Source organism: Ascidiella aspersa, chromosome 4 (assembly GCF_963924565.1).
Source record: "Ascidiella aspersa chromosome 4, kaAscAspe10.2, whole genome shotgun sequence".
NCBI lineage: Eukaryota > Metazoa > Chordata > Ascidiacea > Phlebobranchia > Ascidiidae > Ascidiella > Ascidiella aspersa.
Window position 1 is genome coordinate 23,635,459 of NC_139450.1, and position 13,184 is coordinate 23,648,642.

General features: G+C 39.4%; 33 non-coding genes and 37 pseudogenes across 33 annotated transcripts; all 70 read right to left on the minus strand.

Annotated features, from left to right (window-relative positions):
- Positions 1-24: 24 nt before the first annotated feature.
- On the minus strand, positions 25-143 carry LOC146149982 (5S ribosomal RNA). Its single transcript, XR_014497408.1, has one exon. It is a non-coding gene; the product is annotated as a 5S ribosomal RNA (ribosomal RNA).
- A 74-nt stretch (positions 144-217) lies between these two features.
- On the minus strand, positions 218-336 carry LOC146149983 (5S ribosomal RNA; annotated as a pseudogene).
- Positions 337-401: 65 nt separating this feature from the next.
- LOC146149984 (5S ribosomal RNA) lies at positions 402-520 on the minus strand. Its single transcript, XR_014496891.1, has one exon. It is a non-coding gene; the product is annotated as a 5S ribosomal RNA (ribosomal RNA).
- Positions 521-585: 65 nt separating this feature from the next.
- LOC146149985 (5S ribosomal RNA) lies at positions 586-704 on the minus strand (annotated as a pseudogene).
- A 64-nt stretch (positions 705-768) lies between these two features.
- LOC146149986 (5S ribosomal RNA) lies at positions 769-897 on the minus strand (annotated as a pseudogene).
- A 64-nt stretch (positions 898-961) lies between these two features.
- LOC146149987 (5S ribosomal RNA) lies at positions 962-1,080 on the minus strand. The gene has a single exon (XR_014497068.1). It is a non-coding gene; the product is annotated as a 5S ribosomal RNA (ribosomal RNA).
- Positions 1,081-1,145: 65 nt separating this feature from the next.
- On the minus strand, positions 1,146-1,264 carry LOC146149988 (5S ribosomal RNA; annotated as a pseudogene).
- A 65-nt stretch (positions 1,265-1,329) lies between these two features.
- LOC146149989 (5S ribosomal RNA) lies at positions 1,330-1,447 on the minus strand (annotated as a pseudogene).
- A 65-nt stretch (positions 1,448-1,512) lies between these two features.
- LOC146149990 (5S ribosomal RNA) lies at positions 1,513-1,631 on the minus strand. Its single transcript, XR_014496975.1, has one exon. It is a non-coding gene; the product is annotated as a 5S ribosomal RNA (ribosomal RNA).
- A 64-nt stretch (positions 1,632-1,695) lies between these two features.
- Positions 1,696-1,814, minus strand: LOC146149991 (5S ribosomal RNA; annotated as a pseudogene).
- A 91-nt stretch (positions 1,815-1,905) lies between these two features.
- LOC146149992 (5S ribosomal RNA) lies at positions 1,906-2,024 on the minus strand (annotated as a pseudogene).
- A 65-nt stretch (positions 2,025-2,089) lies between these two features.
- Positions 2,090-2,208, minus strand: LOC146149993 (5S ribosomal RNA). Its single transcript, XR_014496907.1, has one exon. It is a non-coding gene; the product is annotated as a 5S ribosomal RNA (ribosomal RNA).
- Positions 2,209-2,281: 73 nt separating this feature from the next.
- LOC146149994 (5S ribosomal RNA) lies at positions 2,282-2,400 on the minus strand (annotated as a pseudogene).
- A 65-nt stretch (positions 2,401-2,465) lies between these two features.
- LOC146149995 (5S ribosomal RNA) lies at positions 2,466-2,584 on the minus strand. The gene has a single exon (XR_014497968.1). It is a non-coding gene; the product is annotated as a 5S ribosomal RNA (ribosomal RNA).
- Positions 2,585-2,658: 74 nt separating this feature from the next.
- LOC146149996 (5S ribosomal RNA) lies at positions 2,659-2,777 on the minus strand (annotated as a pseudogene).
- A 64-nt stretch (positions 2,778-2,841) lies between these two features.
- On the minus strand, positions 2,842-2,960 carry LOC146149997 (5S ribosomal RNA). The gene has a single exon (XR_014495849.1). It is a non-coding gene; the product is annotated as a 5S ribosomal RNA (ribosomal RNA).
- A 64-nt stretch (positions 2,961-3,024) lies between these two features.
- On the minus strand, positions 3,025-3,143 carry LOC146149998 (5S ribosomal RNA; annotated as a pseudogene).
- A 73-nt stretch (positions 3,144-3,216) lies between these two features.
- LOC146149999 (5S ribosomal RNA) lies at positions 3,217-3,335 on the minus strand. The gene has a single exon (XR_014498096.1). It is a non-coding gene; the product is annotated as a 5S ribosomal RNA (ribosomal RNA).
- A 71-nt stretch (positions 3,336-3,406) lies between these two features.
- Positions 3,407-3,525, minus strand: LOC146150000 (5S ribosomal RNA; annotated as a pseudogene).
- A 64-nt stretch (positions 3,526-3,589) lies between these two features.
- On the minus strand, positions 3,590-3,708 carry LOC146150001 (5S ribosomal RNA). The gene has a single exon (XR_014495644.1). It is a non-coding gene; the product is annotated as a 5S ribosomal RNA (ribosomal RNA).
- Positions 3,709-3,779: 71 nt separating this feature from the next.
- Positions 3,780-3,898, minus strand: LOC146150002 (5S ribosomal RNA; annotated as a pseudogene).
- Positions 3,899-3,962: 64 nt separating this feature from the next.
- LOC146150003 (5S ribosomal RNA) lies at positions 3,963-4,081 on the minus strand. Its single transcript, XR_014496737.1, has one exon. It is a non-coding gene; the product is annotated as a 5S ribosomal RNA (ribosomal RNA).
- A 74-nt stretch (positions 4,082-4,155) lies between these two features.
- On the minus strand, positions 4,156-4,274 carry LOC146150004 (5S ribosomal RNA; annotated as a pseudogene).
- A 64-nt stretch (positions 4,275-4,338) lies between these two features.
- Positions 4,339-4,457, minus strand: LOC146150005 (5S ribosomal RNA; annotated as a pseudogene).
- Positions 4,458-4,521: 64 nt separating this feature from the next.
- Positions 4,522-4,640, minus strand: LOC146150006 (5S ribosomal RNA). Its single transcript, XR_014495779.1, has one exon. It is a non-coding gene; the product is annotated as a 5S ribosomal RNA (ribosomal RNA).
- Positions 4,641-4,704: 64 nt separating this feature from the next.
- On the minus strand, positions 4,705-4,823 carry LOC146150007 (5S ribosomal RNA). Its single transcript, XR_014496748.1, has one exon. It is a non-coding gene; the product is annotated as a 5S ribosomal RNA (ribosomal RNA).
- A 74-nt stretch (positions 4,824-4,897) lies between these two features.
- On the minus strand, positions 4,898-5,016 carry LOC146150008 (5S ribosomal RNA; annotated as a pseudogene).
- Positions 5,017-5,080: 64 nt separating this feature from the next.
- LOC146150009 (5S ribosomal RNA) lies at positions 5,081-5,199 on the minus strand (annotated as a pseudogene).
- Positions 5,200-5,263: 64 nt separating this feature from the next.
- On the minus strand, positions 5,264-5,382 carry LOC146150010 (5S ribosomal RNA). Its single transcript, XR_014496196.1, has one exon. It is a non-coding gene; the product is annotated as a 5S ribosomal RNA (ribosomal RNA).
- Positions 5,383-5,447: 65 nt separating this feature from the next.
- Positions 5,448-5,566, minus strand: LOC146150011 (5S ribosomal RNA). Its single transcript, XR_014496934.1, has one exon. It is a non-coding gene; the product is annotated as a 5S ribosomal RNA (ribosomal RNA).
- A 65-nt stretch (positions 5,567-5,631) lies between these two features.
- On the minus strand, positions 5,632-5,750 carry LOC146150012 (5S ribosomal RNA). Its single transcript, XR_014496197.1, has one exon. It is a non-coding gene; the product is annotated as a 5S ribosomal RNA (ribosomal RNA).
- A 65-nt stretch (positions 5,751-5,815) lies between these two features.
- Positions 5,816-5,934, minus strand: LOC146150013 (5S ribosomal RNA; annotated as a pseudogene).
- Positions 5,935-5,998: 64 nt separating this feature from the next.
- LOC146150014 (5S ribosomal RNA) lies at positions 5,999-6,127 on the minus strand (annotated as a pseudogene).
- Positions 6,128-6,191: 64 nt separating this feature from the next.
- Positions 6,192-6,310, minus strand: LOC146150015 (5S ribosomal RNA). Its single transcript, XR_014495632.1, has one exon. It is a non-coding gene; the product is annotated as a 5S ribosomal RNA (ribosomal RNA).
- A 64-nt stretch (positions 6,311-6,374) lies between these two features.
- Positions 6,375-6,493, minus strand: LOC146150016 (5S ribosomal RNA). Its single transcript, XR_014496759.1, has one exon. It is a non-coding gene; the product is annotated as a 5S ribosomal RNA (ribosomal RNA).
- A 171-nt stretch (positions 6,494-6,664) lies between these two features.
- LOC146150017 (5S ribosomal RNA) lies at positions 6,665-6,783 on the minus strand (annotated as a pseudogene).
- A 65-nt stretch (positions 6,784-6,848) lies between these two features.
- Positions 6,849-6,967, minus strand: LOC146150018 (5S ribosomal RNA). The gene has a single exon (XR_014496908.1). It is a non-coding gene; the product is annotated as a 5S ribosomal RNA (ribosomal RNA).
- Positions 6,968-7,040: 73 nt separating this feature from the next.
- LOC146150019 (5S ribosomal RNA) lies at positions 7,041-7,159 on the minus strand (annotated as a pseudogene).
- Positions 7,160-7,224: 65 nt separating this feature from the next.
- On the minus strand, positions 7,225-7,343 carry LOC146150020 (5S ribosomal RNA). Its single transcript, XR_014497969.1, has one exon. It is a non-coding gene; the product is annotated as a 5S ribosomal RNA (ribosomal RNA).
- A 74-nt stretch (positions 7,344-7,417) lies between these two features.
- Positions 7,418-7,536, minus strand: LOC146150021 (5S ribosomal RNA; annotated as a pseudogene).
- A 64-nt stretch (positions 7,537-7,600) lies between these two features.
- LOC146150022 (5S ribosomal RNA) lies at positions 7,601-7,719 on the minus strand. Its single transcript, XR_014495850.1, has one exon. It is a non-coding gene; the product is annotated as a 5S ribosomal RNA (ribosomal RNA).
- A 64-nt stretch (positions 7,720-7,783) lies between these two features.
- LOC146150023 (5S ribosomal RNA) lies at positions 7,784-7,902 on the minus strand (annotated as a pseudogene).
- A 73-nt stretch (positions 7,903-7,975) lies between these two features.
- Positions 7,976-8,094, minus strand: LOC146150024 (5S ribosomal RNA). Its single transcript, XR_014498097.1, has one exon. It is a non-coding gene; the product is annotated as a 5S ribosomal RNA (ribosomal RNA).
- A 71-nt stretch (positions 8,095-8,165) lies between these two features.
- On the minus strand, positions 8,166-8,284 carry LOC146150025 (5S ribosomal RNA; annotated as a pseudogene).
- A 64-nt stretch (positions 8,285-8,348) lies between these two features.
- On the minus strand, positions 8,349-8,467 carry LOC146150026 (5S ribosomal RNA). The gene has a single exon (XR_014495645.1). It is a non-coding gene; the product is annotated as a 5S ribosomal RNA (ribosomal RNA).
- A 71-nt stretch (positions 8,468-8,538) lies between these two features.
- LOC146150027 (5S ribosomal RNA) lies at positions 8,539-8,657 on the minus strand (annotated as a pseudogene).
- A 64-nt stretch (positions 8,658-8,721) lies between these two features.
- LOC146150028 (5S ribosomal RNA) lies at positions 8,722-8,840 on the minus strand. The gene has a single exon (XR_014496770.1). It is a non-coding gene; the product is annotated as a 5S ribosomal RNA (ribosomal RNA).
- A 74-nt stretch (positions 8,841-8,914) lies between these two features.
- LOC146150029 (5S ribosomal RNA) lies at positions 8,915-9,033 on the minus strand (annotated as a pseudogene).
- A 64-nt stretch (positions 9,034-9,097) lies between these two features.
- Positions 9,098-9,216, minus strand: LOC146150030 (5S ribosomal RNA; annotated as a pseudogene).
- A 64-nt stretch (positions 9,217-9,280) lies between these two features.
- LOC146150031 (5S ribosomal RNA) lies at positions 9,281-9,399 on the minus strand. The gene has a single exon (XR_014495780.1). It is a non-coding gene; the product is annotated as a 5S ribosomal RNA (ribosomal RNA).
- Positions 9,400-9,463: 64 nt separating this feature from the next.
- Positions 9,464-9,582, minus strand: LOC146150032 (5S ribosomal RNA). The gene has a single exon (XR_014496781.1). It is a non-coding gene; the product is annotated as a 5S ribosomal RNA (ribosomal RNA).
- A 74-nt stretch (positions 9,583-9,656) lies between these two features.
- Positions 9,657-9,775, minus strand: LOC146150033 (5S ribosomal RNA; annotated as a pseudogene).
- A 64-nt stretch (positions 9,776-9,839) lies between these two features.
- LOC146150034 (5S ribosomal RNA) lies at positions 9,840-9,958 on the minus strand (annotated as a pseudogene).
- Positions 9,959-10,022: 64 nt separating this feature from the next.
- Positions 10,023-10,141, minus strand: LOC146150035 (5S ribosomal RNA). Its single transcript, XR_014496198.1, has one exon. It is a non-coding gene; the product is annotated as a 5S ribosomal RNA (ribosomal RNA).
- Positions 10,142-10,206: 65 nt separating this feature from the next.
- LOC146150036 (5S ribosomal RNA) lies at positions 10,207-10,325 on the minus strand. Its single transcript, XR_014496935.1, has one exon. It is a non-coding gene; the product is annotated as a 5S ribosomal RNA (ribosomal RNA).
- A 65-nt stretch (positions 10,326-10,390) lies between these two features.
- Positions 10,391-10,509, minus strand: LOC146150037 (5S ribosomal RNA). The gene has a single exon (XR_014496199.1). It is a non-coding gene; the product is annotated as a 5S ribosomal RNA (ribosomal RNA).
- Positions 10,510-10,574: 65 nt separating this feature from the next.
- Positions 10,575-10,693, minus strand: LOC146150038 (5S ribosomal RNA; annotated as a pseudogene).
- Positions 10,694-10,757: 64 nt separating this feature from the next.
- LOC146150039 (5S ribosomal RNA) lies at positions 10,758-10,886 on the minus strand (annotated as a pseudogene).
- A 64-nt stretch (positions 10,887-10,950) lies between these two features.
- LOC146150040 (5S ribosomal RNA) lies at positions 10,951-11,069 on the minus strand. Its single transcript, XR_014495633.1, has one exon. It is a non-coding gene; the product is annotated as a 5S ribosomal RNA (ribosomal RNA).
- Positions 11,070-11,133: 64 nt separating this feature from the next.
- On the minus strand, positions 11,134-11,252 carry LOC146150041 (5S ribosomal RNA). The gene has a single exon (XR_014496792.1). It is a non-coding gene; the product is annotated as a 5S ribosomal RNA (ribosomal RNA).
- Positions 11,253-11,326: 74 nt separating this feature from the next.
- On the minus strand, positions 11,327-11,445 carry LOC146150042 (5S ribosomal RNA; annotated as a pseudogene).
- Positions 11,446-11,509: 64 nt separating this feature from the next.
- LOC146150043 (5S ribosomal RNA) lies at positions 11,510-11,628 on the minus strand (annotated as a pseudogene).
- A 64-nt stretch (positions 11,629-11,692) lies between these two features.
- Positions 11,693-11,811, minus strand: LOC146150044 (5S ribosomal RNA). Its single transcript, XR_014496200.1, has one exon. It is a non-coding gene; the product is annotated as a 5S ribosomal RNA (ribosomal RNA).
- Positions 11,812-11,876: 65 nt separating this feature from the next.
- Positions 11,877-11,995, minus strand: LOC146150045 (5S ribosomal RNA; annotated as a pseudogene).
- A 65-nt stretch (positions 11,996-12,060) lies between these two features.
- LOC146150046 (5S ribosomal RNA) lies at positions 12,061-12,178 on the minus strand (annotated as a pseudogene).
- Positions 12,179-12,243: 65 nt separating this feature from the next.
- Positions 12,244-12,362, minus strand: LOC146150047 (5S ribosomal RNA). The gene has a single exon (XR_014496976.1). It is a non-coding gene; the product is annotated as a 5S ribosomal RNA (ribosomal RNA).
- Positions 12,363-12,426: 64 nt separating this feature from the next.
- Positions 12,427-12,545, minus strand: LOC146150048 (5S ribosomal RNA; annotated as a pseudogene).
- Positions 12,546-12,636: 91 nt separating this feature from the next.
- On the minus strand, positions 12,637-12,755 carry LOC146150049 (5S ribosomal RNA; annotated as a pseudogene).
- Positions 12,756-12,820: 65 nt separating this feature from the next.
- On the minus strand, positions 12,821-12,939 carry LOC146150050 (5S ribosomal RNA). The gene has a single exon (XR_014496909.1). It is a non-coding gene; the product is annotated as a 5S ribosomal RNA (ribosomal RNA).
- Positions 12,940-13,012: 73 nt separating this feature from the next.
- LOC146150051 (5S ribosomal RNA) lies at positions 13,013-13,131 on the minus strand (annotated as a pseudogene).
- Positions 13,132-13,184: the final 53 nt, after the last annotated feature.

Here is a 13,184-nt window from a genome sequence, read left to right on the forward strand (position 1 = left end):
TAAAAACTTAAATAAATCATATTGTGCCTACGACAATTGGTATTCCTAGGCGGTCACCCATCCAAGTACTCACCAAACCCGACGTTGCTTAACTTCCGAGATCGGACGAGATCGGGTGCATTCAACCTGGTATGGCCGTAGACGGTATTGGTCAACATTTTTTGGTCTAAAATCTTTAAAAATGTTAACATTTAAATATATTTTAAAAATCATATTTTGCCTATGACAATTGGAATTCCTAGGCGGTCACCCATCCTAGTACCAACCAATCCCGACGTTGCTTAACTTCCGAGATCGGACGAGATCGGGTGCGTTCAACCTGGTATGGTCGTAGCCAGTATTGGTCAACATTTTTTGGTCTAATCTATTTAAAAATGTAAAAACATCAATAAATCATATTTTGCCTACGACAATTGGTATTCCTAGGCGGTCACCCATCCAAGTACTAACCAATCCCGACGTTGCTTAACTTCCGAGTTCGGACGAGATCGGGTGCATTCAACCTGATATGGTCGTAGCCAGTATTGGTCAACATTTTTTGGTCTAATCTATTTAAAAATGTAAAAACATCAATAAATCATATTGTGTCTACGACAATTGGTATTCCTAGGCGGTCACCCATCCAAGTACTAACTAATCCCGACGTTGCTTAACGTCCGAGATCGGACGAGATCGGGTGCATTCAACCTGGTATGGTCGTAAGCAGTATTTCTCAACATTTTACGTCTAATCTATTTAAAACAGTAAAAACTTAAATAAATCATATTTTGCCTACGACAGTTGGTATTCCTAGGCGGTCACCCATCCAAGTACTAACCAATCCCGACGTTGCTTAACTTCCGAGATCGCACGGGATCGCACGAGATCGGGTGCATTCAACCTGGTATGGTCGTAGACAGTATTGGTCAACATTTATGGTCTAATCTATTTAAAAATGTAAAAACTTAAGTAAATCATATTGTGCCTACGACAATTGGTATTCCTAGGCGGTCACCCATCCAAGTACTAACCAATCCCGACGTTGCTTAACTTCCGAGATCGGACGAGATCGGGTGCATTCAACCTGGTATGGTCGTAACCAGTATTGGTCAACATTTTTTGGTCTAATCTATTTAAAAATGTAAAAACTTAAATAAATCATATTGTGCCTACGACAATTGGTATTCCTAGGCGGTCACTCATCCAAGTACTAATCAATCCCGACGTTGCTTAACTTCCGAGATCGGACGAGATCGGGTGCATTCAACCTGGTATGGTCGTAGCCAGTATTGGTCAACATTTTTTGGTCTAATCTATTTAAAAATGTAAAAACTTAAATAAATCATATTTTGCCTACGACAATTGGTATTCCTAGGCGGTCACCCATCCAAGTACTAACCAATCCCGACGTTGCTTAACTTCCGAGATCGGACGAGATCGGGTGCATCAACCTGGTATGGTCGTAGCCAGTATTGGTCAACATTTTTTGGTCTAATCTATTTAAAAGTGTAAAAACATCAATAAATCATATTGTGTCTACGACAATTGGTATTCCTAGGCGGTCACCCATCCAAGTACTAACCAATCCCGACGTTGCTTAACGTCCGAGATCGGACGAGATCGGGTGCATTCAACCTGGTATGGTCGTAGAAAGTATTGGTCAACATTTATGGTCTAATCTATTTAAAACTGTAAAAACTTAAATAAATCATATTGTGCCTACGACAATTGGTATTGCTAGGCGGTCACCCATCCAAGTACTAAACAATCCCGACGTTGCTTAACTTCCGAGATCGGACGAGATCGGGTGCTTTCAAACTGGTATGGTCGCAGACAGTATTGGTCAACATTTTTTGGTCTAAAATCTTTAAAAATGTTAACCTTTAAATATATTTAAAAAAATAAAAACTTAAATAAATCATATTTTGCCTACGACAATTGGAATTCCTAGGCGGTCACCCATCCAAGTACTAACCAATCCCGACGTTGCTTAACTTCCGAGAACGCCCGAGATCGGGTGCATTCAACATGGTATGGTCGTAGGCAGTATTGCTCAACATTTTTTGGTCTAATCTGTTTAAAAATGTAAAAACTTAAATAAATCATATATTGCCTACGACAATTGGTATTCCTAGGCGGTCACCCATCCAAGTACTAACCAATCCCGACGTTGCTTAACTTCCGAGATCGGACGAGATCGGTTGCATTCAACCTGGTATGGTCGTAGACATTATTGATCAACATTTTTTGGTCTAAAATCTTTAAAAATGTTAACATTAAATATATTTTAAAAATCATATTTTGCCTATGACAATTGGTATTCCTAGGCGGTCACCCATCCAAGTACCAACCAATCCCGACGTTGCTTAACTTCCGAGATCGGACGAGATCGGGTGCATTCAACCTGGCATGGTCGTAGGCAGTATTGGTCAACATTTTTTGGTCTAATCTATTTAAAAATGTAAAAACTTGAATAAACAATATTTTGCCTACGACAATTGGTATTCCTAGGCGGTCACCCATCCAAGTACTCACCAATCCCGACGTTGCTTAACTTCCGAGATCGGACGAGATCGGTTGCATTCAACCTGGTATGGTCGTAGACAGTATTGGTCAACATTTTTTGGTCTAAAATCTTTAAAAATGTTCACATTTAAATATATATTAAAAATCATATTTTGCCTATGACAATTGGTATTCCTAGGCGGTCACACATCCAAGTACCAACCAATCCCGACGTTGCTTAACTTCCGAGATCGGACGAGATCGGGTGCATTCAACCTGGTATGGTCGTATTCAGTATTGCACAACATTTTTTGGTCTAATCTATAAAAAATGTAAAAACTTAAATAAATCATATTTTGCCTACGACAATTGGTATTCCTAGGCGGTCACCCATCCAAGTACTCACCAATCCCGACGTTGCTTAACTTCCGAGATCGGACGAGATCGGGTGCATTCAACCTGGTATGGTCGTAGACAGTATTGGTCAACATTTTTTGGTCTAAAATCTTTGAAAATGTTAAAATTTAAAAAATCATATTTTTCCTATGACAATTGGTATTCCTAGGCGGTCACCCATCCAAGTACCAACCAATCCCGACGTTGCTTAACTTCCGAGATCGGACGAGATGGGTTGCATTCAACCTGGTATGGTCGTAGACAGTATTGATCAACATTTTTTGGTTTAAAATCTTTAAAAATGTTAACATTAAATACATTTTAAAAATCATATTTTGCCTATGACAATTGGTATTCCTAGGCGGTCACCCATCCAAGTACTCACCTATCCCGACGTTGCTTAACTTCCGAGATCGGACGAGATCGGGTGCATTCAACCTGGTATGGTCGTAGACAGTGGTCAACATTTTTTGGTCTAAAATCTTTGAAAATGTTAAAATTTAAATAAATTTTAAAAATCATATTTTTCCTATGAGAATTGGTATTCCTAGGCGGTCACCCATCCAAGTACCAACCAATCCCGACGTTGCTTAACTTCCGAGATCGGACGAGATCGGGTGCATTCAACCTGGTATGGTCGTATTCAGTATTGCTCACCATTTTTTGGTCTAATCTATAAAAAAATGTAAAAATTAAGTAAATCATATTTAGCCTACGACAATTGGTATTCCTAGGCGGTCACCCATCCAAGTACTCACCTATCCCGACGTTGCTTAACTTCCGAGATCGGACGAGATCGGGTGCATTCAACCTGGTATGGTCGTAGACAGTGGTCAACATTTTTTGGTCTAAAATCTTTGAAAATGTTAAAATTTAAATAAATTTTAAAAATCATATTTTTCCTATGACAATTGGTATTCCGAGGCGGTCACCCATCCAAGTACCAACCAATCCCGACGTTGCTTAACTTCCGAGATCGGACGAGATCGGGTGTATTCAACCTGGTATGGTCGTAGTCAGTATTGGTCAACATTTATGGTCTAATCTATTTAAAAATGAAAAAACTTAAATAAATCATATTGTGCCTACGACAATTGGTATTCCTAGGCGGTCACCCATCCAAGTACTAACCAATCCCGACGTTGCTTAACTTCCGAGATCGGACGAGATCGGGTGCATTCAACCTGGTATGGTCGTAGACAGTAGTGGTCAACATTTTTTGGTTTAAAATCTTCAAAAATGTTAACTTTTAAATATATTTTATAAATCATATTTTGCCTATGACAATTGGAATTCCTATGCGGTCACCCATCCAAGTACTAACCATTCCCGACGTTGCTTAACTTCCGAGATCGGACGAGATCGGGTGCATTCAACCTGGTATGGTCGTAACCAGTATTTCTCAACATTTTACGTCTAATCTATTTAAAAAAGTAAAAACTTAAATAAATCATATTTTGCCTACGACAATTGGTATTCTTAGGCGGTCTCCCATCCAAGTACTAACCAATCCCGACGTTGCTTAACTTGCGAGATCGCACGAGATCGGGTGCATTCAACCTGGTATGGTCGTAGACAGTATTGGTCAACATTTATGGTCTAATCTATTTAAAAATGTAAAAACTTAAGTAAATCATTTTGTGCCTACGACAATTGGTATTCCTAGGCGGTCACCCATCCAAGTACTAACCAATCCCGACGTTGCTTAACTTCCGAGATCGGACGAGATCGGGTGCATTCAACCTGGTATGGTCGTAGTCAGTATTGGTCAACATTTATGGTCTAATCTATTTAAAAATGAAAAAACTTAAATAAATCATATTGTGCCTACGACAATTGGTATTCCTAGGCGGTCACCCATCCAAGTACTAACCAATCCCGACGTTGCTTAACTTCCGAGATCGGACGAGATCGGGTGCATTCAACCTGGTATGGTCGTAGACAGTAGTGGTCAACATTTTTTGGTTTAAAATCTTCAAAAATGTTAACTTTTAAATATATTTTATAAATCATATTTTGCCTATGACAATTGGAATTCCTATGCGGTCACCCATCCAAGTACTAACCATTCCCGACGTTGCTTAACTTCCGAGATCGGACGAGATCGGGTGCATTCAACCTGGTATGGTCGTAAGCAGTATTTCTCAACATTTTACGTCTAATCTATTTAAAAAAGTAAAAACTTAAATAAATCATATTTTGCCTACGACAATTGGTATTCTTAGGCGGTCTCCCATCCAAGTACTAACCAATCCCGACGTTGCTTAACTTGCGAGATCGCACGAGATCGGGTGCATTCAACCTGGTATGGTCGTAGACAGTATTGGTCAACATTTATGGTCTAATCTATTTAAAAATGTAAAAACTTAAGTAAATCATTTTGTGCCTACGACAATTGGTATTCCTAGGCGGTCACCCATCCAAGTACTAACCAATCCCGACGTTGCTTAACTTCCGAGATCGGACGAGATCGGGTGCATTCAACCTGGTATGGTCGTAGCCAGTATTGGTCAACATTTTTTGGTCTAATCTATTTAAAAATGTAAAAACTTAAATAAATCATATTTTGCCTACGACAATTGGTATTCCTAGGCGGTCACCCATCCAAGTACTAATCAATCCCGACGTTGCTTAACTTCCGAGATCGGACGAGATCGGGTGCATTCAACCTGGTATGGTCGTAGCCAGTATTGGTCAACATTTTTTGGTCTAATCTATTTAAAAATGTAAAAACTTCAATAAATCATATTTTGCCTACGACAATTGGTATTCCTAGGCGGTCACCCATCCAAGTACTAACCAATCCCGACGTTGCTTAACTTCCGAGATCGGACGAGATCGGGTGCATTCAACCTGGTATGGTCGTAGCCAGTATTGGTCAACATTTTTTGGTCTAATCTATTTAAAAATGTAAAAACATCAATAAATCATATTGTGTCTACGACAATTGGTATTCCTAGGCGGTCACCCATCCAAGTACTAACTAATCCCGACGTTGCTTAACGTCCGAGATCGGACGAGATCGGGTGCATTCAACCTGGTATGGTCGTAAGCAGTATTTCTCAACATTTTACGTCTAATCTATTTAAAAAAGTAAAAACTTAAATAAATCATATTTTGCCTACGACAGTTGGTATTCCTAGGCGGTCACCCATCCAAGTACTAACCAATCCCGACGTTGCTTAACTTCCGAGATCGCACGGGATCGCACGAGATCGGGTGCATTCAACCTGGTATGGTCGTAGACAGTATTGGTCAACATTTATGGTCTAATCTATTTAAAAATGTAAAAACTTAAGTAAATCATATTGTGCCTACGACAATTGGTATTCCTAGGCGGTCACCCATCCAAGTACTAACCAATCCCGACGTTGCTTAACTTCCGAGATCGGACGAGATCGGGTGTATTCAACCTGGTATGGTCGTAGTCAGTATTGGTCAACATTTATGGTCTAATCTATTTAAAAATGAAAAAACTTAAATAAATCATATTGTGCCTACGACAATTGGTATTCCTAGGCGGTCACCCATCCAAGTACTAACCAATCCCGACGTTGCTTAACTTCCGAGATCGGACGAGATCGGGTGCATTCAACCTGGTATGGTCGTAGACAGTAGTGGTCAACATTTTTTGGTTTAAAATCTTCAAAAATGTTAACTTTTAAATATATTTTATAAATCATATTTTGCCTATGACAATTGGAATTCCTATGCGGTCACCCATCCAAGTACTAACCATTCATAAATATATTTAAAAAAATAAAAACTTAAATAAATCATATTTTGCCTACGACAATTGGAATTCCTAGGCGGTCACCCATCCAAGTACTAACCAATCCCGACGTTGCTTAACTTCCGAGAACGCCCGAGATCGGGTGCATTCAACATGGTATGGTCGTAGGCAGTATTGCTCAACATTTTTTGGTCTAATCTGTTTAAAAATGTAAAAACTTAAATAAATCATATATTGCCTACGACAATTGGTATTCCTAGGCGGTCACCCATCCAAGTACTAACCAATCCCGACGTTGCTTAACTTCCGAGATCGGACGAGATCGGTTGCATTCAACCTGGTATGGTCGTAGACATTATTGATCAACATTTTTTGGTCTAAAATCTTTAAAAATGTTAACATTAAATATATTTTAAAAATCATATTTTGCCTATGACAATTGGTATTCCTAGGCGGTCACCCATCCAAGTACCAACCAATCCCGACGTTGCTTAACTTCCGAGATCGGACGAGATCGGGTGCATTCAACCTGGCATGGTCGTAGGCAGTATTGGTCAACATTTTTTGGTCTAATCTATTTAAAAATGTAAAAACTTGAATAAACAATATTTTGCCTACGACAATTGGTATTCCTAGGCGGTCACCCATCCAAGTACTCACCAATCCCGACGTTGCTTAACTTCCGAGATCGGACGAGATCGGTTGCATTCAACCTGGTATGGTCGTAGACAGTATTGGTCAACATTTTTTGGTCTAAAATCTTTAAAAATGTTCACATTTAAATATATATTAAAAATCATATTTTGCCTATGACAATTGGTATTCCTAGGCGGTCACACATCCAAGTACCAACCAATCCCGACGTTGCTTAACTTCCGAGATCGGACGAGATCGGGTGCATTCAACCTGGTATGGTCGTATTCAGTATTGCACAACATTTTTTGGTCTAATCTATAAAAAATGTAAAAACTTAAATAAATCATATTTTGCCTACGACAATTGGTATTCCTAGGCGGTCACCCATCCAAGTACTCACCAATCCCGACGTTGCTTAACTTCCGAGATCGGACGAGATCGGGTGCATTCAACCTGGTATGGTCGTAGACAGTATTGGTCAACATTTTTTGGTCTAAAATCTTTGAAAATGTTAAAATTTAAAAAATCATATTTTTCCTATGACAATTGGTATTCCTAGGCGGTCACCCATCCAAGTACCAACCAATCCCGACGTTGCTTAACTTCCGAGATCGGACGAGATGGGTTGCATTCAACCTGGTATGGTCGTAGACAGTATTGATCAACATTTTTTGGTTTAAAATCTTTAAAAATGTTAACATTAAATACATTTTAAAAATCATATTTTGCCTATGACAATTGGTATTCCTAGGCGGTCACCCATCCAAGTACTCACCTATCCCGACGTTGCTTAACTTCCGAGATCGGACGAGATCGGGTGCATTCAACCTGGTATGGTCGTAGACAGTGGTCAACATTTTTTGGTCTAAAATCTTTGAAAATGTTAAAATTTAAATAAATTTTAAAAATCATATTTTTCCTATGAGAATTGGTATTCCTAGGCGGTCACCCATCCAAGTACCAACCAATCCCGACGTTGCTTAACTTCCGAGATCGGACGAGATCGGGTGCATTCAACCTGGTATGGTCGTATTCAGTATTGCTCACCATTTTTTGGTCTAATCTATAAAAAAATGTAAAAATTAAGTAAATCATATTTAGCCTACGACAATTGGTATTCCTAGGCGGTCACCCATCCAAGTACTCACCTATCCCGACGTTGCTTAACTTCCGAGATCGGACGAGATCGGGTGCATTCAACCTGGTATGGTCGTAGACAGTGGTCAACATTTTTTGGTCTAAAATCTTTGAAAATGTTAAAATTTAAATAAATTTTAAAAATCATATTTTTCCTATGACAATTGGTATTCCGAGGCGGTCACCCATCCAAGTACCAACCAATCCCGACGTTGCTTAACTTCCGAGATCGGACGAGATCGGGTGTATTCAACCTGGTATGGTCGTAGTCAGTATTGGTCAACATTTATGGTCTAATCTATTTAAAAATGAAAAAACTTAAATAAATCATATTGTGCCTACGACAATTGGTATTCCTAGGCGGTCACCCATCCAAGTACTAACCAATCCCGACGTTGCTTAACTTCCGAGATCGGACGAGATCGGGTGCATTCAACCTGGTATGGTCGTAGACAGTAGTGGTCAACATTTTTTGGTTTAAAATCTTCAAAAATGTTAACTTTTAAATATATTTTATAAATCATATTTTGCCTATGACAATTGGAATTCCTATGCGGTCACCCATCCAAGTACTAACCATTCCCGACGTTGCTTAACTTCCGAGATCGGACGAGATCGGGTGCATTCAACCTGGTATGGTCGTAACCAGTATTTCTCAACATTTTACGTCTAATCTATTTAAAAAAGTAAAAACTTAAATAAATCATATTTTGCCTACGACAATTGGTATTCTTAGGCGGTCTCCCATCCAAGTACTAACCAATCCCGACGTTGCTTAACTTGCGAGATCGCACGAGATCGGGTGCATTCAACCTGGTATGGTCGTAGACAGTATTGGTCAACATTTATGGTCTAATCTATTTAAAAATGTAAAAACTTAAGTAAATCATTTTGTGCCTACGACAATTGGTATTCCTAGGCGGTCACCCATCCAAGTACTAACCAATCCCGACGTTGCTTAACTTCCGAGATCGGACGAGATCGGGTGCATTCAACCTGGTATGGTCGTAGTCAGTATTGGTCAACATTTATGGTCTAATCTATTTAAAAATGAAAAAACTTAAATAAATCATATTGTGCCTACGACAATTGGTATTCCTAGGCGGTCACCCATCCAAGTACTAACCAATCCCGACGTTGCTTAACTTCCGAGATCGGACGAGATCGGGTGCATTCAACCTGGTATGGTCGTAGACAGTAGTGGTCAACATTTTTTGGTTTAAAATCTTCAAAAATGTTAACTTTTAAATATATTTTATAAATCATATTTTGCCTATGACAATTGGAATTCCTATGCGGTCACCCATCCAAGTACTAACCATTCCCGACGTTGCTTAACTTCCGAGATCGGACGAGATCGGGTGCATTCAACCTGGTATGGTCGTAAGCAGTATTTCTCAACATTTTACGTCTAATCTATTTAAAAAAGTAAAAACTTAAATAAATCATATTTTGCCTACGACAATTGGTATTCTTAGGCGGTCTCCCATCCAAGTACTAACCAATCCCGACGTTGCTTAACTTGCGAGATCGCACGAGATCGGGTGCATTCAACCTGGTATGGTCGTAGACAGTATTGGTCAACATTTATGGTCTAATCTATTTAAAAATGTAAAAACTTAAGTAAATCATTTTGTGCCTACGACAATTGGTATTCCTAGGCGGTCACCCATCCAAGTACTAACCAATCCCGACGTTGCTTAACTTCCGAGATCGGACGAGATCGGGTGCATTCAACCTGGTATGGTCGTAGCCAGTATTGGTCAACATTTTTTGGTCTAATCTATTTAAAAATGTAAAAACTTAAATAAATCATATTTTGCCTACGACAATTGGTATTCCTAGGCGGTCACCCATCCAAGTACTAATCAATCCCGACGTTGCTTAACTTCCGAGATCGGACGAGATCGGGTGCATTCAACCTGGTATGGTCGTAGCCAGTATTGGTCAACATTTTTTGGTCTAATCTATTTAAAAATGTAAAAACTTCAATAAATCATATTTTGCCTACGACAATTGGTATTCCTAGGCGGTCACCCATCCAAGTACTAACCAATCCCGACGTTGCTTAACTTCCGAGATCGGACGAGATCGGGTGCATTCAACCTGGTATGGTCGTAGCCAGTATTGGTCAACATTTTTTGGTCTAATCTATTTAAAAATGTAAAAACATCAATAAATCATATTGTGTCTACGACAATTGGTATTCCTAGGCGGTCACCCATCCAAGTACTAACTAATCCCGACGTTGCTTAACGTCCGAGATCGGACGAGATCGGGTGCATTCAACCTGGTATGGTCGTAAGCAGTATTTCTCAACATTTTACGTCTAATCTATTTAAAAAAGTAAAAACTTAAATAAATCATATTTTGCCTACGACAGTTGGTATTCCTAGGCGGTCACCCATCCAAGTACTAACCAATCCCGACGTTGCTTAACTTCCGAGATCGCACGGGATCGCACGAGATCGGGTGCATTCAACCTGGTATGGTCGTAGACAGTATTGGTCAACATTTATGGTCTAATCTATTTAAAAATGTAAAAACTTAAGTAAATCATATTGTGCCTACGACAATTGGTATTCCTAGGCGGTCACCCATCCAAGTACTAACCAATCCCGACGTTGCTTAACTTCCGAGATCGGACGAGATCGGGTGTATTCAACCTGGTATGGTCGTAGTCAGTATTGGTCAACATTTATGGTCTAATCTATTTAAAAATGAAAAAACTTAAATAAATCATATTGTGCCTACGACAATTGGTATTCCTAGGCGGTCACCCATCCAAGTACTAACCAATCCCGACGTTGCTTAACTTCCGAGATCGGACGAGATCGGGTGCATTCAACCTGGTATGGTCGTAGACAGTAGTGGTCAACATTTTTTGGTTTAAAATCTTCAAAAATGTTAACTTTTAAATATATTTTATAAATCATATTTTGCCTATGACAATTGGAATTCCTATGCGGTCACCCATCCAAGTACTAACCATTCCCGACGTTGCTTAACTTCCGAGATCGGACGAGATCGGGTGCATTCAACCTGGTATGGTCGTAAGCAGTATTTCTCAACATTTTACGTCTAATCTATTTAAAAAAGTAAAAACTTAAATAAATCATATTTTGCCTACGACCATTGGTATTCTTAGGCGGTCTCCCATCCAAGTACTAACCAATCCCGACGTTGCTTAACTTGCGAGATCGCACGAGATCGGGTGCATTCAACCTGGTATGGTCGTAGACAGTATTGGTCAACATTTATGGTCTAATCTATTTAAAAATGTAAAAACTTAAGTAAATCATTTTGTGCCTACGACAATTGGTATTCCTAGGCGGTCACCCATCCAAGTACTAACCAATCCCGACGTTGCTTAACTTCCGAGATCGGACGAGATCGGGTGCATTCAACCTGGTATGGTCGTAGCCAGTATTGGTCAACATTTTTTGGTCTAATCTATTTAAAAATGTAAAAACTTAAATAAATCATATTTTGCCTACGACAATTGGTATTCCTAGGCGGTCACCCATCCAAGTACTAATCAATCCCGACGTTGCTTAACTTCCGAGATCGGACGAGATCGGGTGCATTCAACCTGGTATGGTTGTAGCCAGTATTGGTCAACATTTTTTGGTCTAATCTATTTAAAAATGTAAAATCTTAAATAAATCATATTTTGCCTACGACAATTGGTATTCCTAGGCGGTCACCCATCCAAGTACTAACCAATCCCGACGTTGCTTAACTTCCGAGATCGGACGAGATCGAGTGCATCAACCTGGTATGGTCGTAGCCAGTATTGGTCAACATTTTTTGGTCTAATCTATTTAAAAGTGTAAAAACATCAATAAATCATATTGTGTCTACGACAATTGGTATTCCTAGGCGGTCACCCATCCAAGTACTAACCAATCCCGACGTTGCTTAACGTCCGAGATCGGACGAGATCGGGTGCATTCAACCTGGTATGGTCGTAGAAAGTATTGGTCAACATTTATGGTCTAATCTATTTAAAACTGTAAAAACTTAAATAAATCATATTGTGCCTACGACAATTGGTATTGCAAGGCGGTCACCCATCCAAGTACTAAACAATCCCGACGTTGCTTAACTTCCGAGATCGGACGAGATCGGGTGCTTTCAACCTGGTATGGTCGCAGACAGTATTGGTCAACATTTTTTGGTCTAAAATCTTTAAAAATGTTAACCTTTAAATATATTTAAAAAAATAAAAACTTAAATAAATCATATTTTGCCTACGACAATTGGAATTCCTAAGCGGTCACCCATCCAAGTACTAACCAATCCCGACGTTGCTTAACTTCCGAGAACGCCGGAGATCGGGTGCATTCAACATGGTATGGTCGTAGGCAGTATTGCTCAACATTTTTTGGTCTAATCTATTTAAAAATGTAAAAACTTAAATAAATCATATATTGCCTACGACAATTGGTATTCCTAGGCGGTCACCCATCCAAGTACTAACCAATCCCGACGTTGCTTAACTTCCGAGATCGGACGAGATCGGTTGCATTCAACCTGGTATGGTCGTAGACATTATTGATCAACATTTTTTGGTCTAAAATCTTTAAAAATGTTAACATTAAATATATTTTAAAAATCATATTTTGCCTATGACAATTGGTATTCCTAGGCGATCACCCATCCAAGTACCAACCAATCCCGACGTTGCTTAACTTCCGAGATCGGACGAGATCGGGTGCATTCAACCTGGCATGGTCGTAGGCAGTATTGGTCAACATTTTTTGGTCTAATCTATTTAAAAATGTAAAAACTTGAA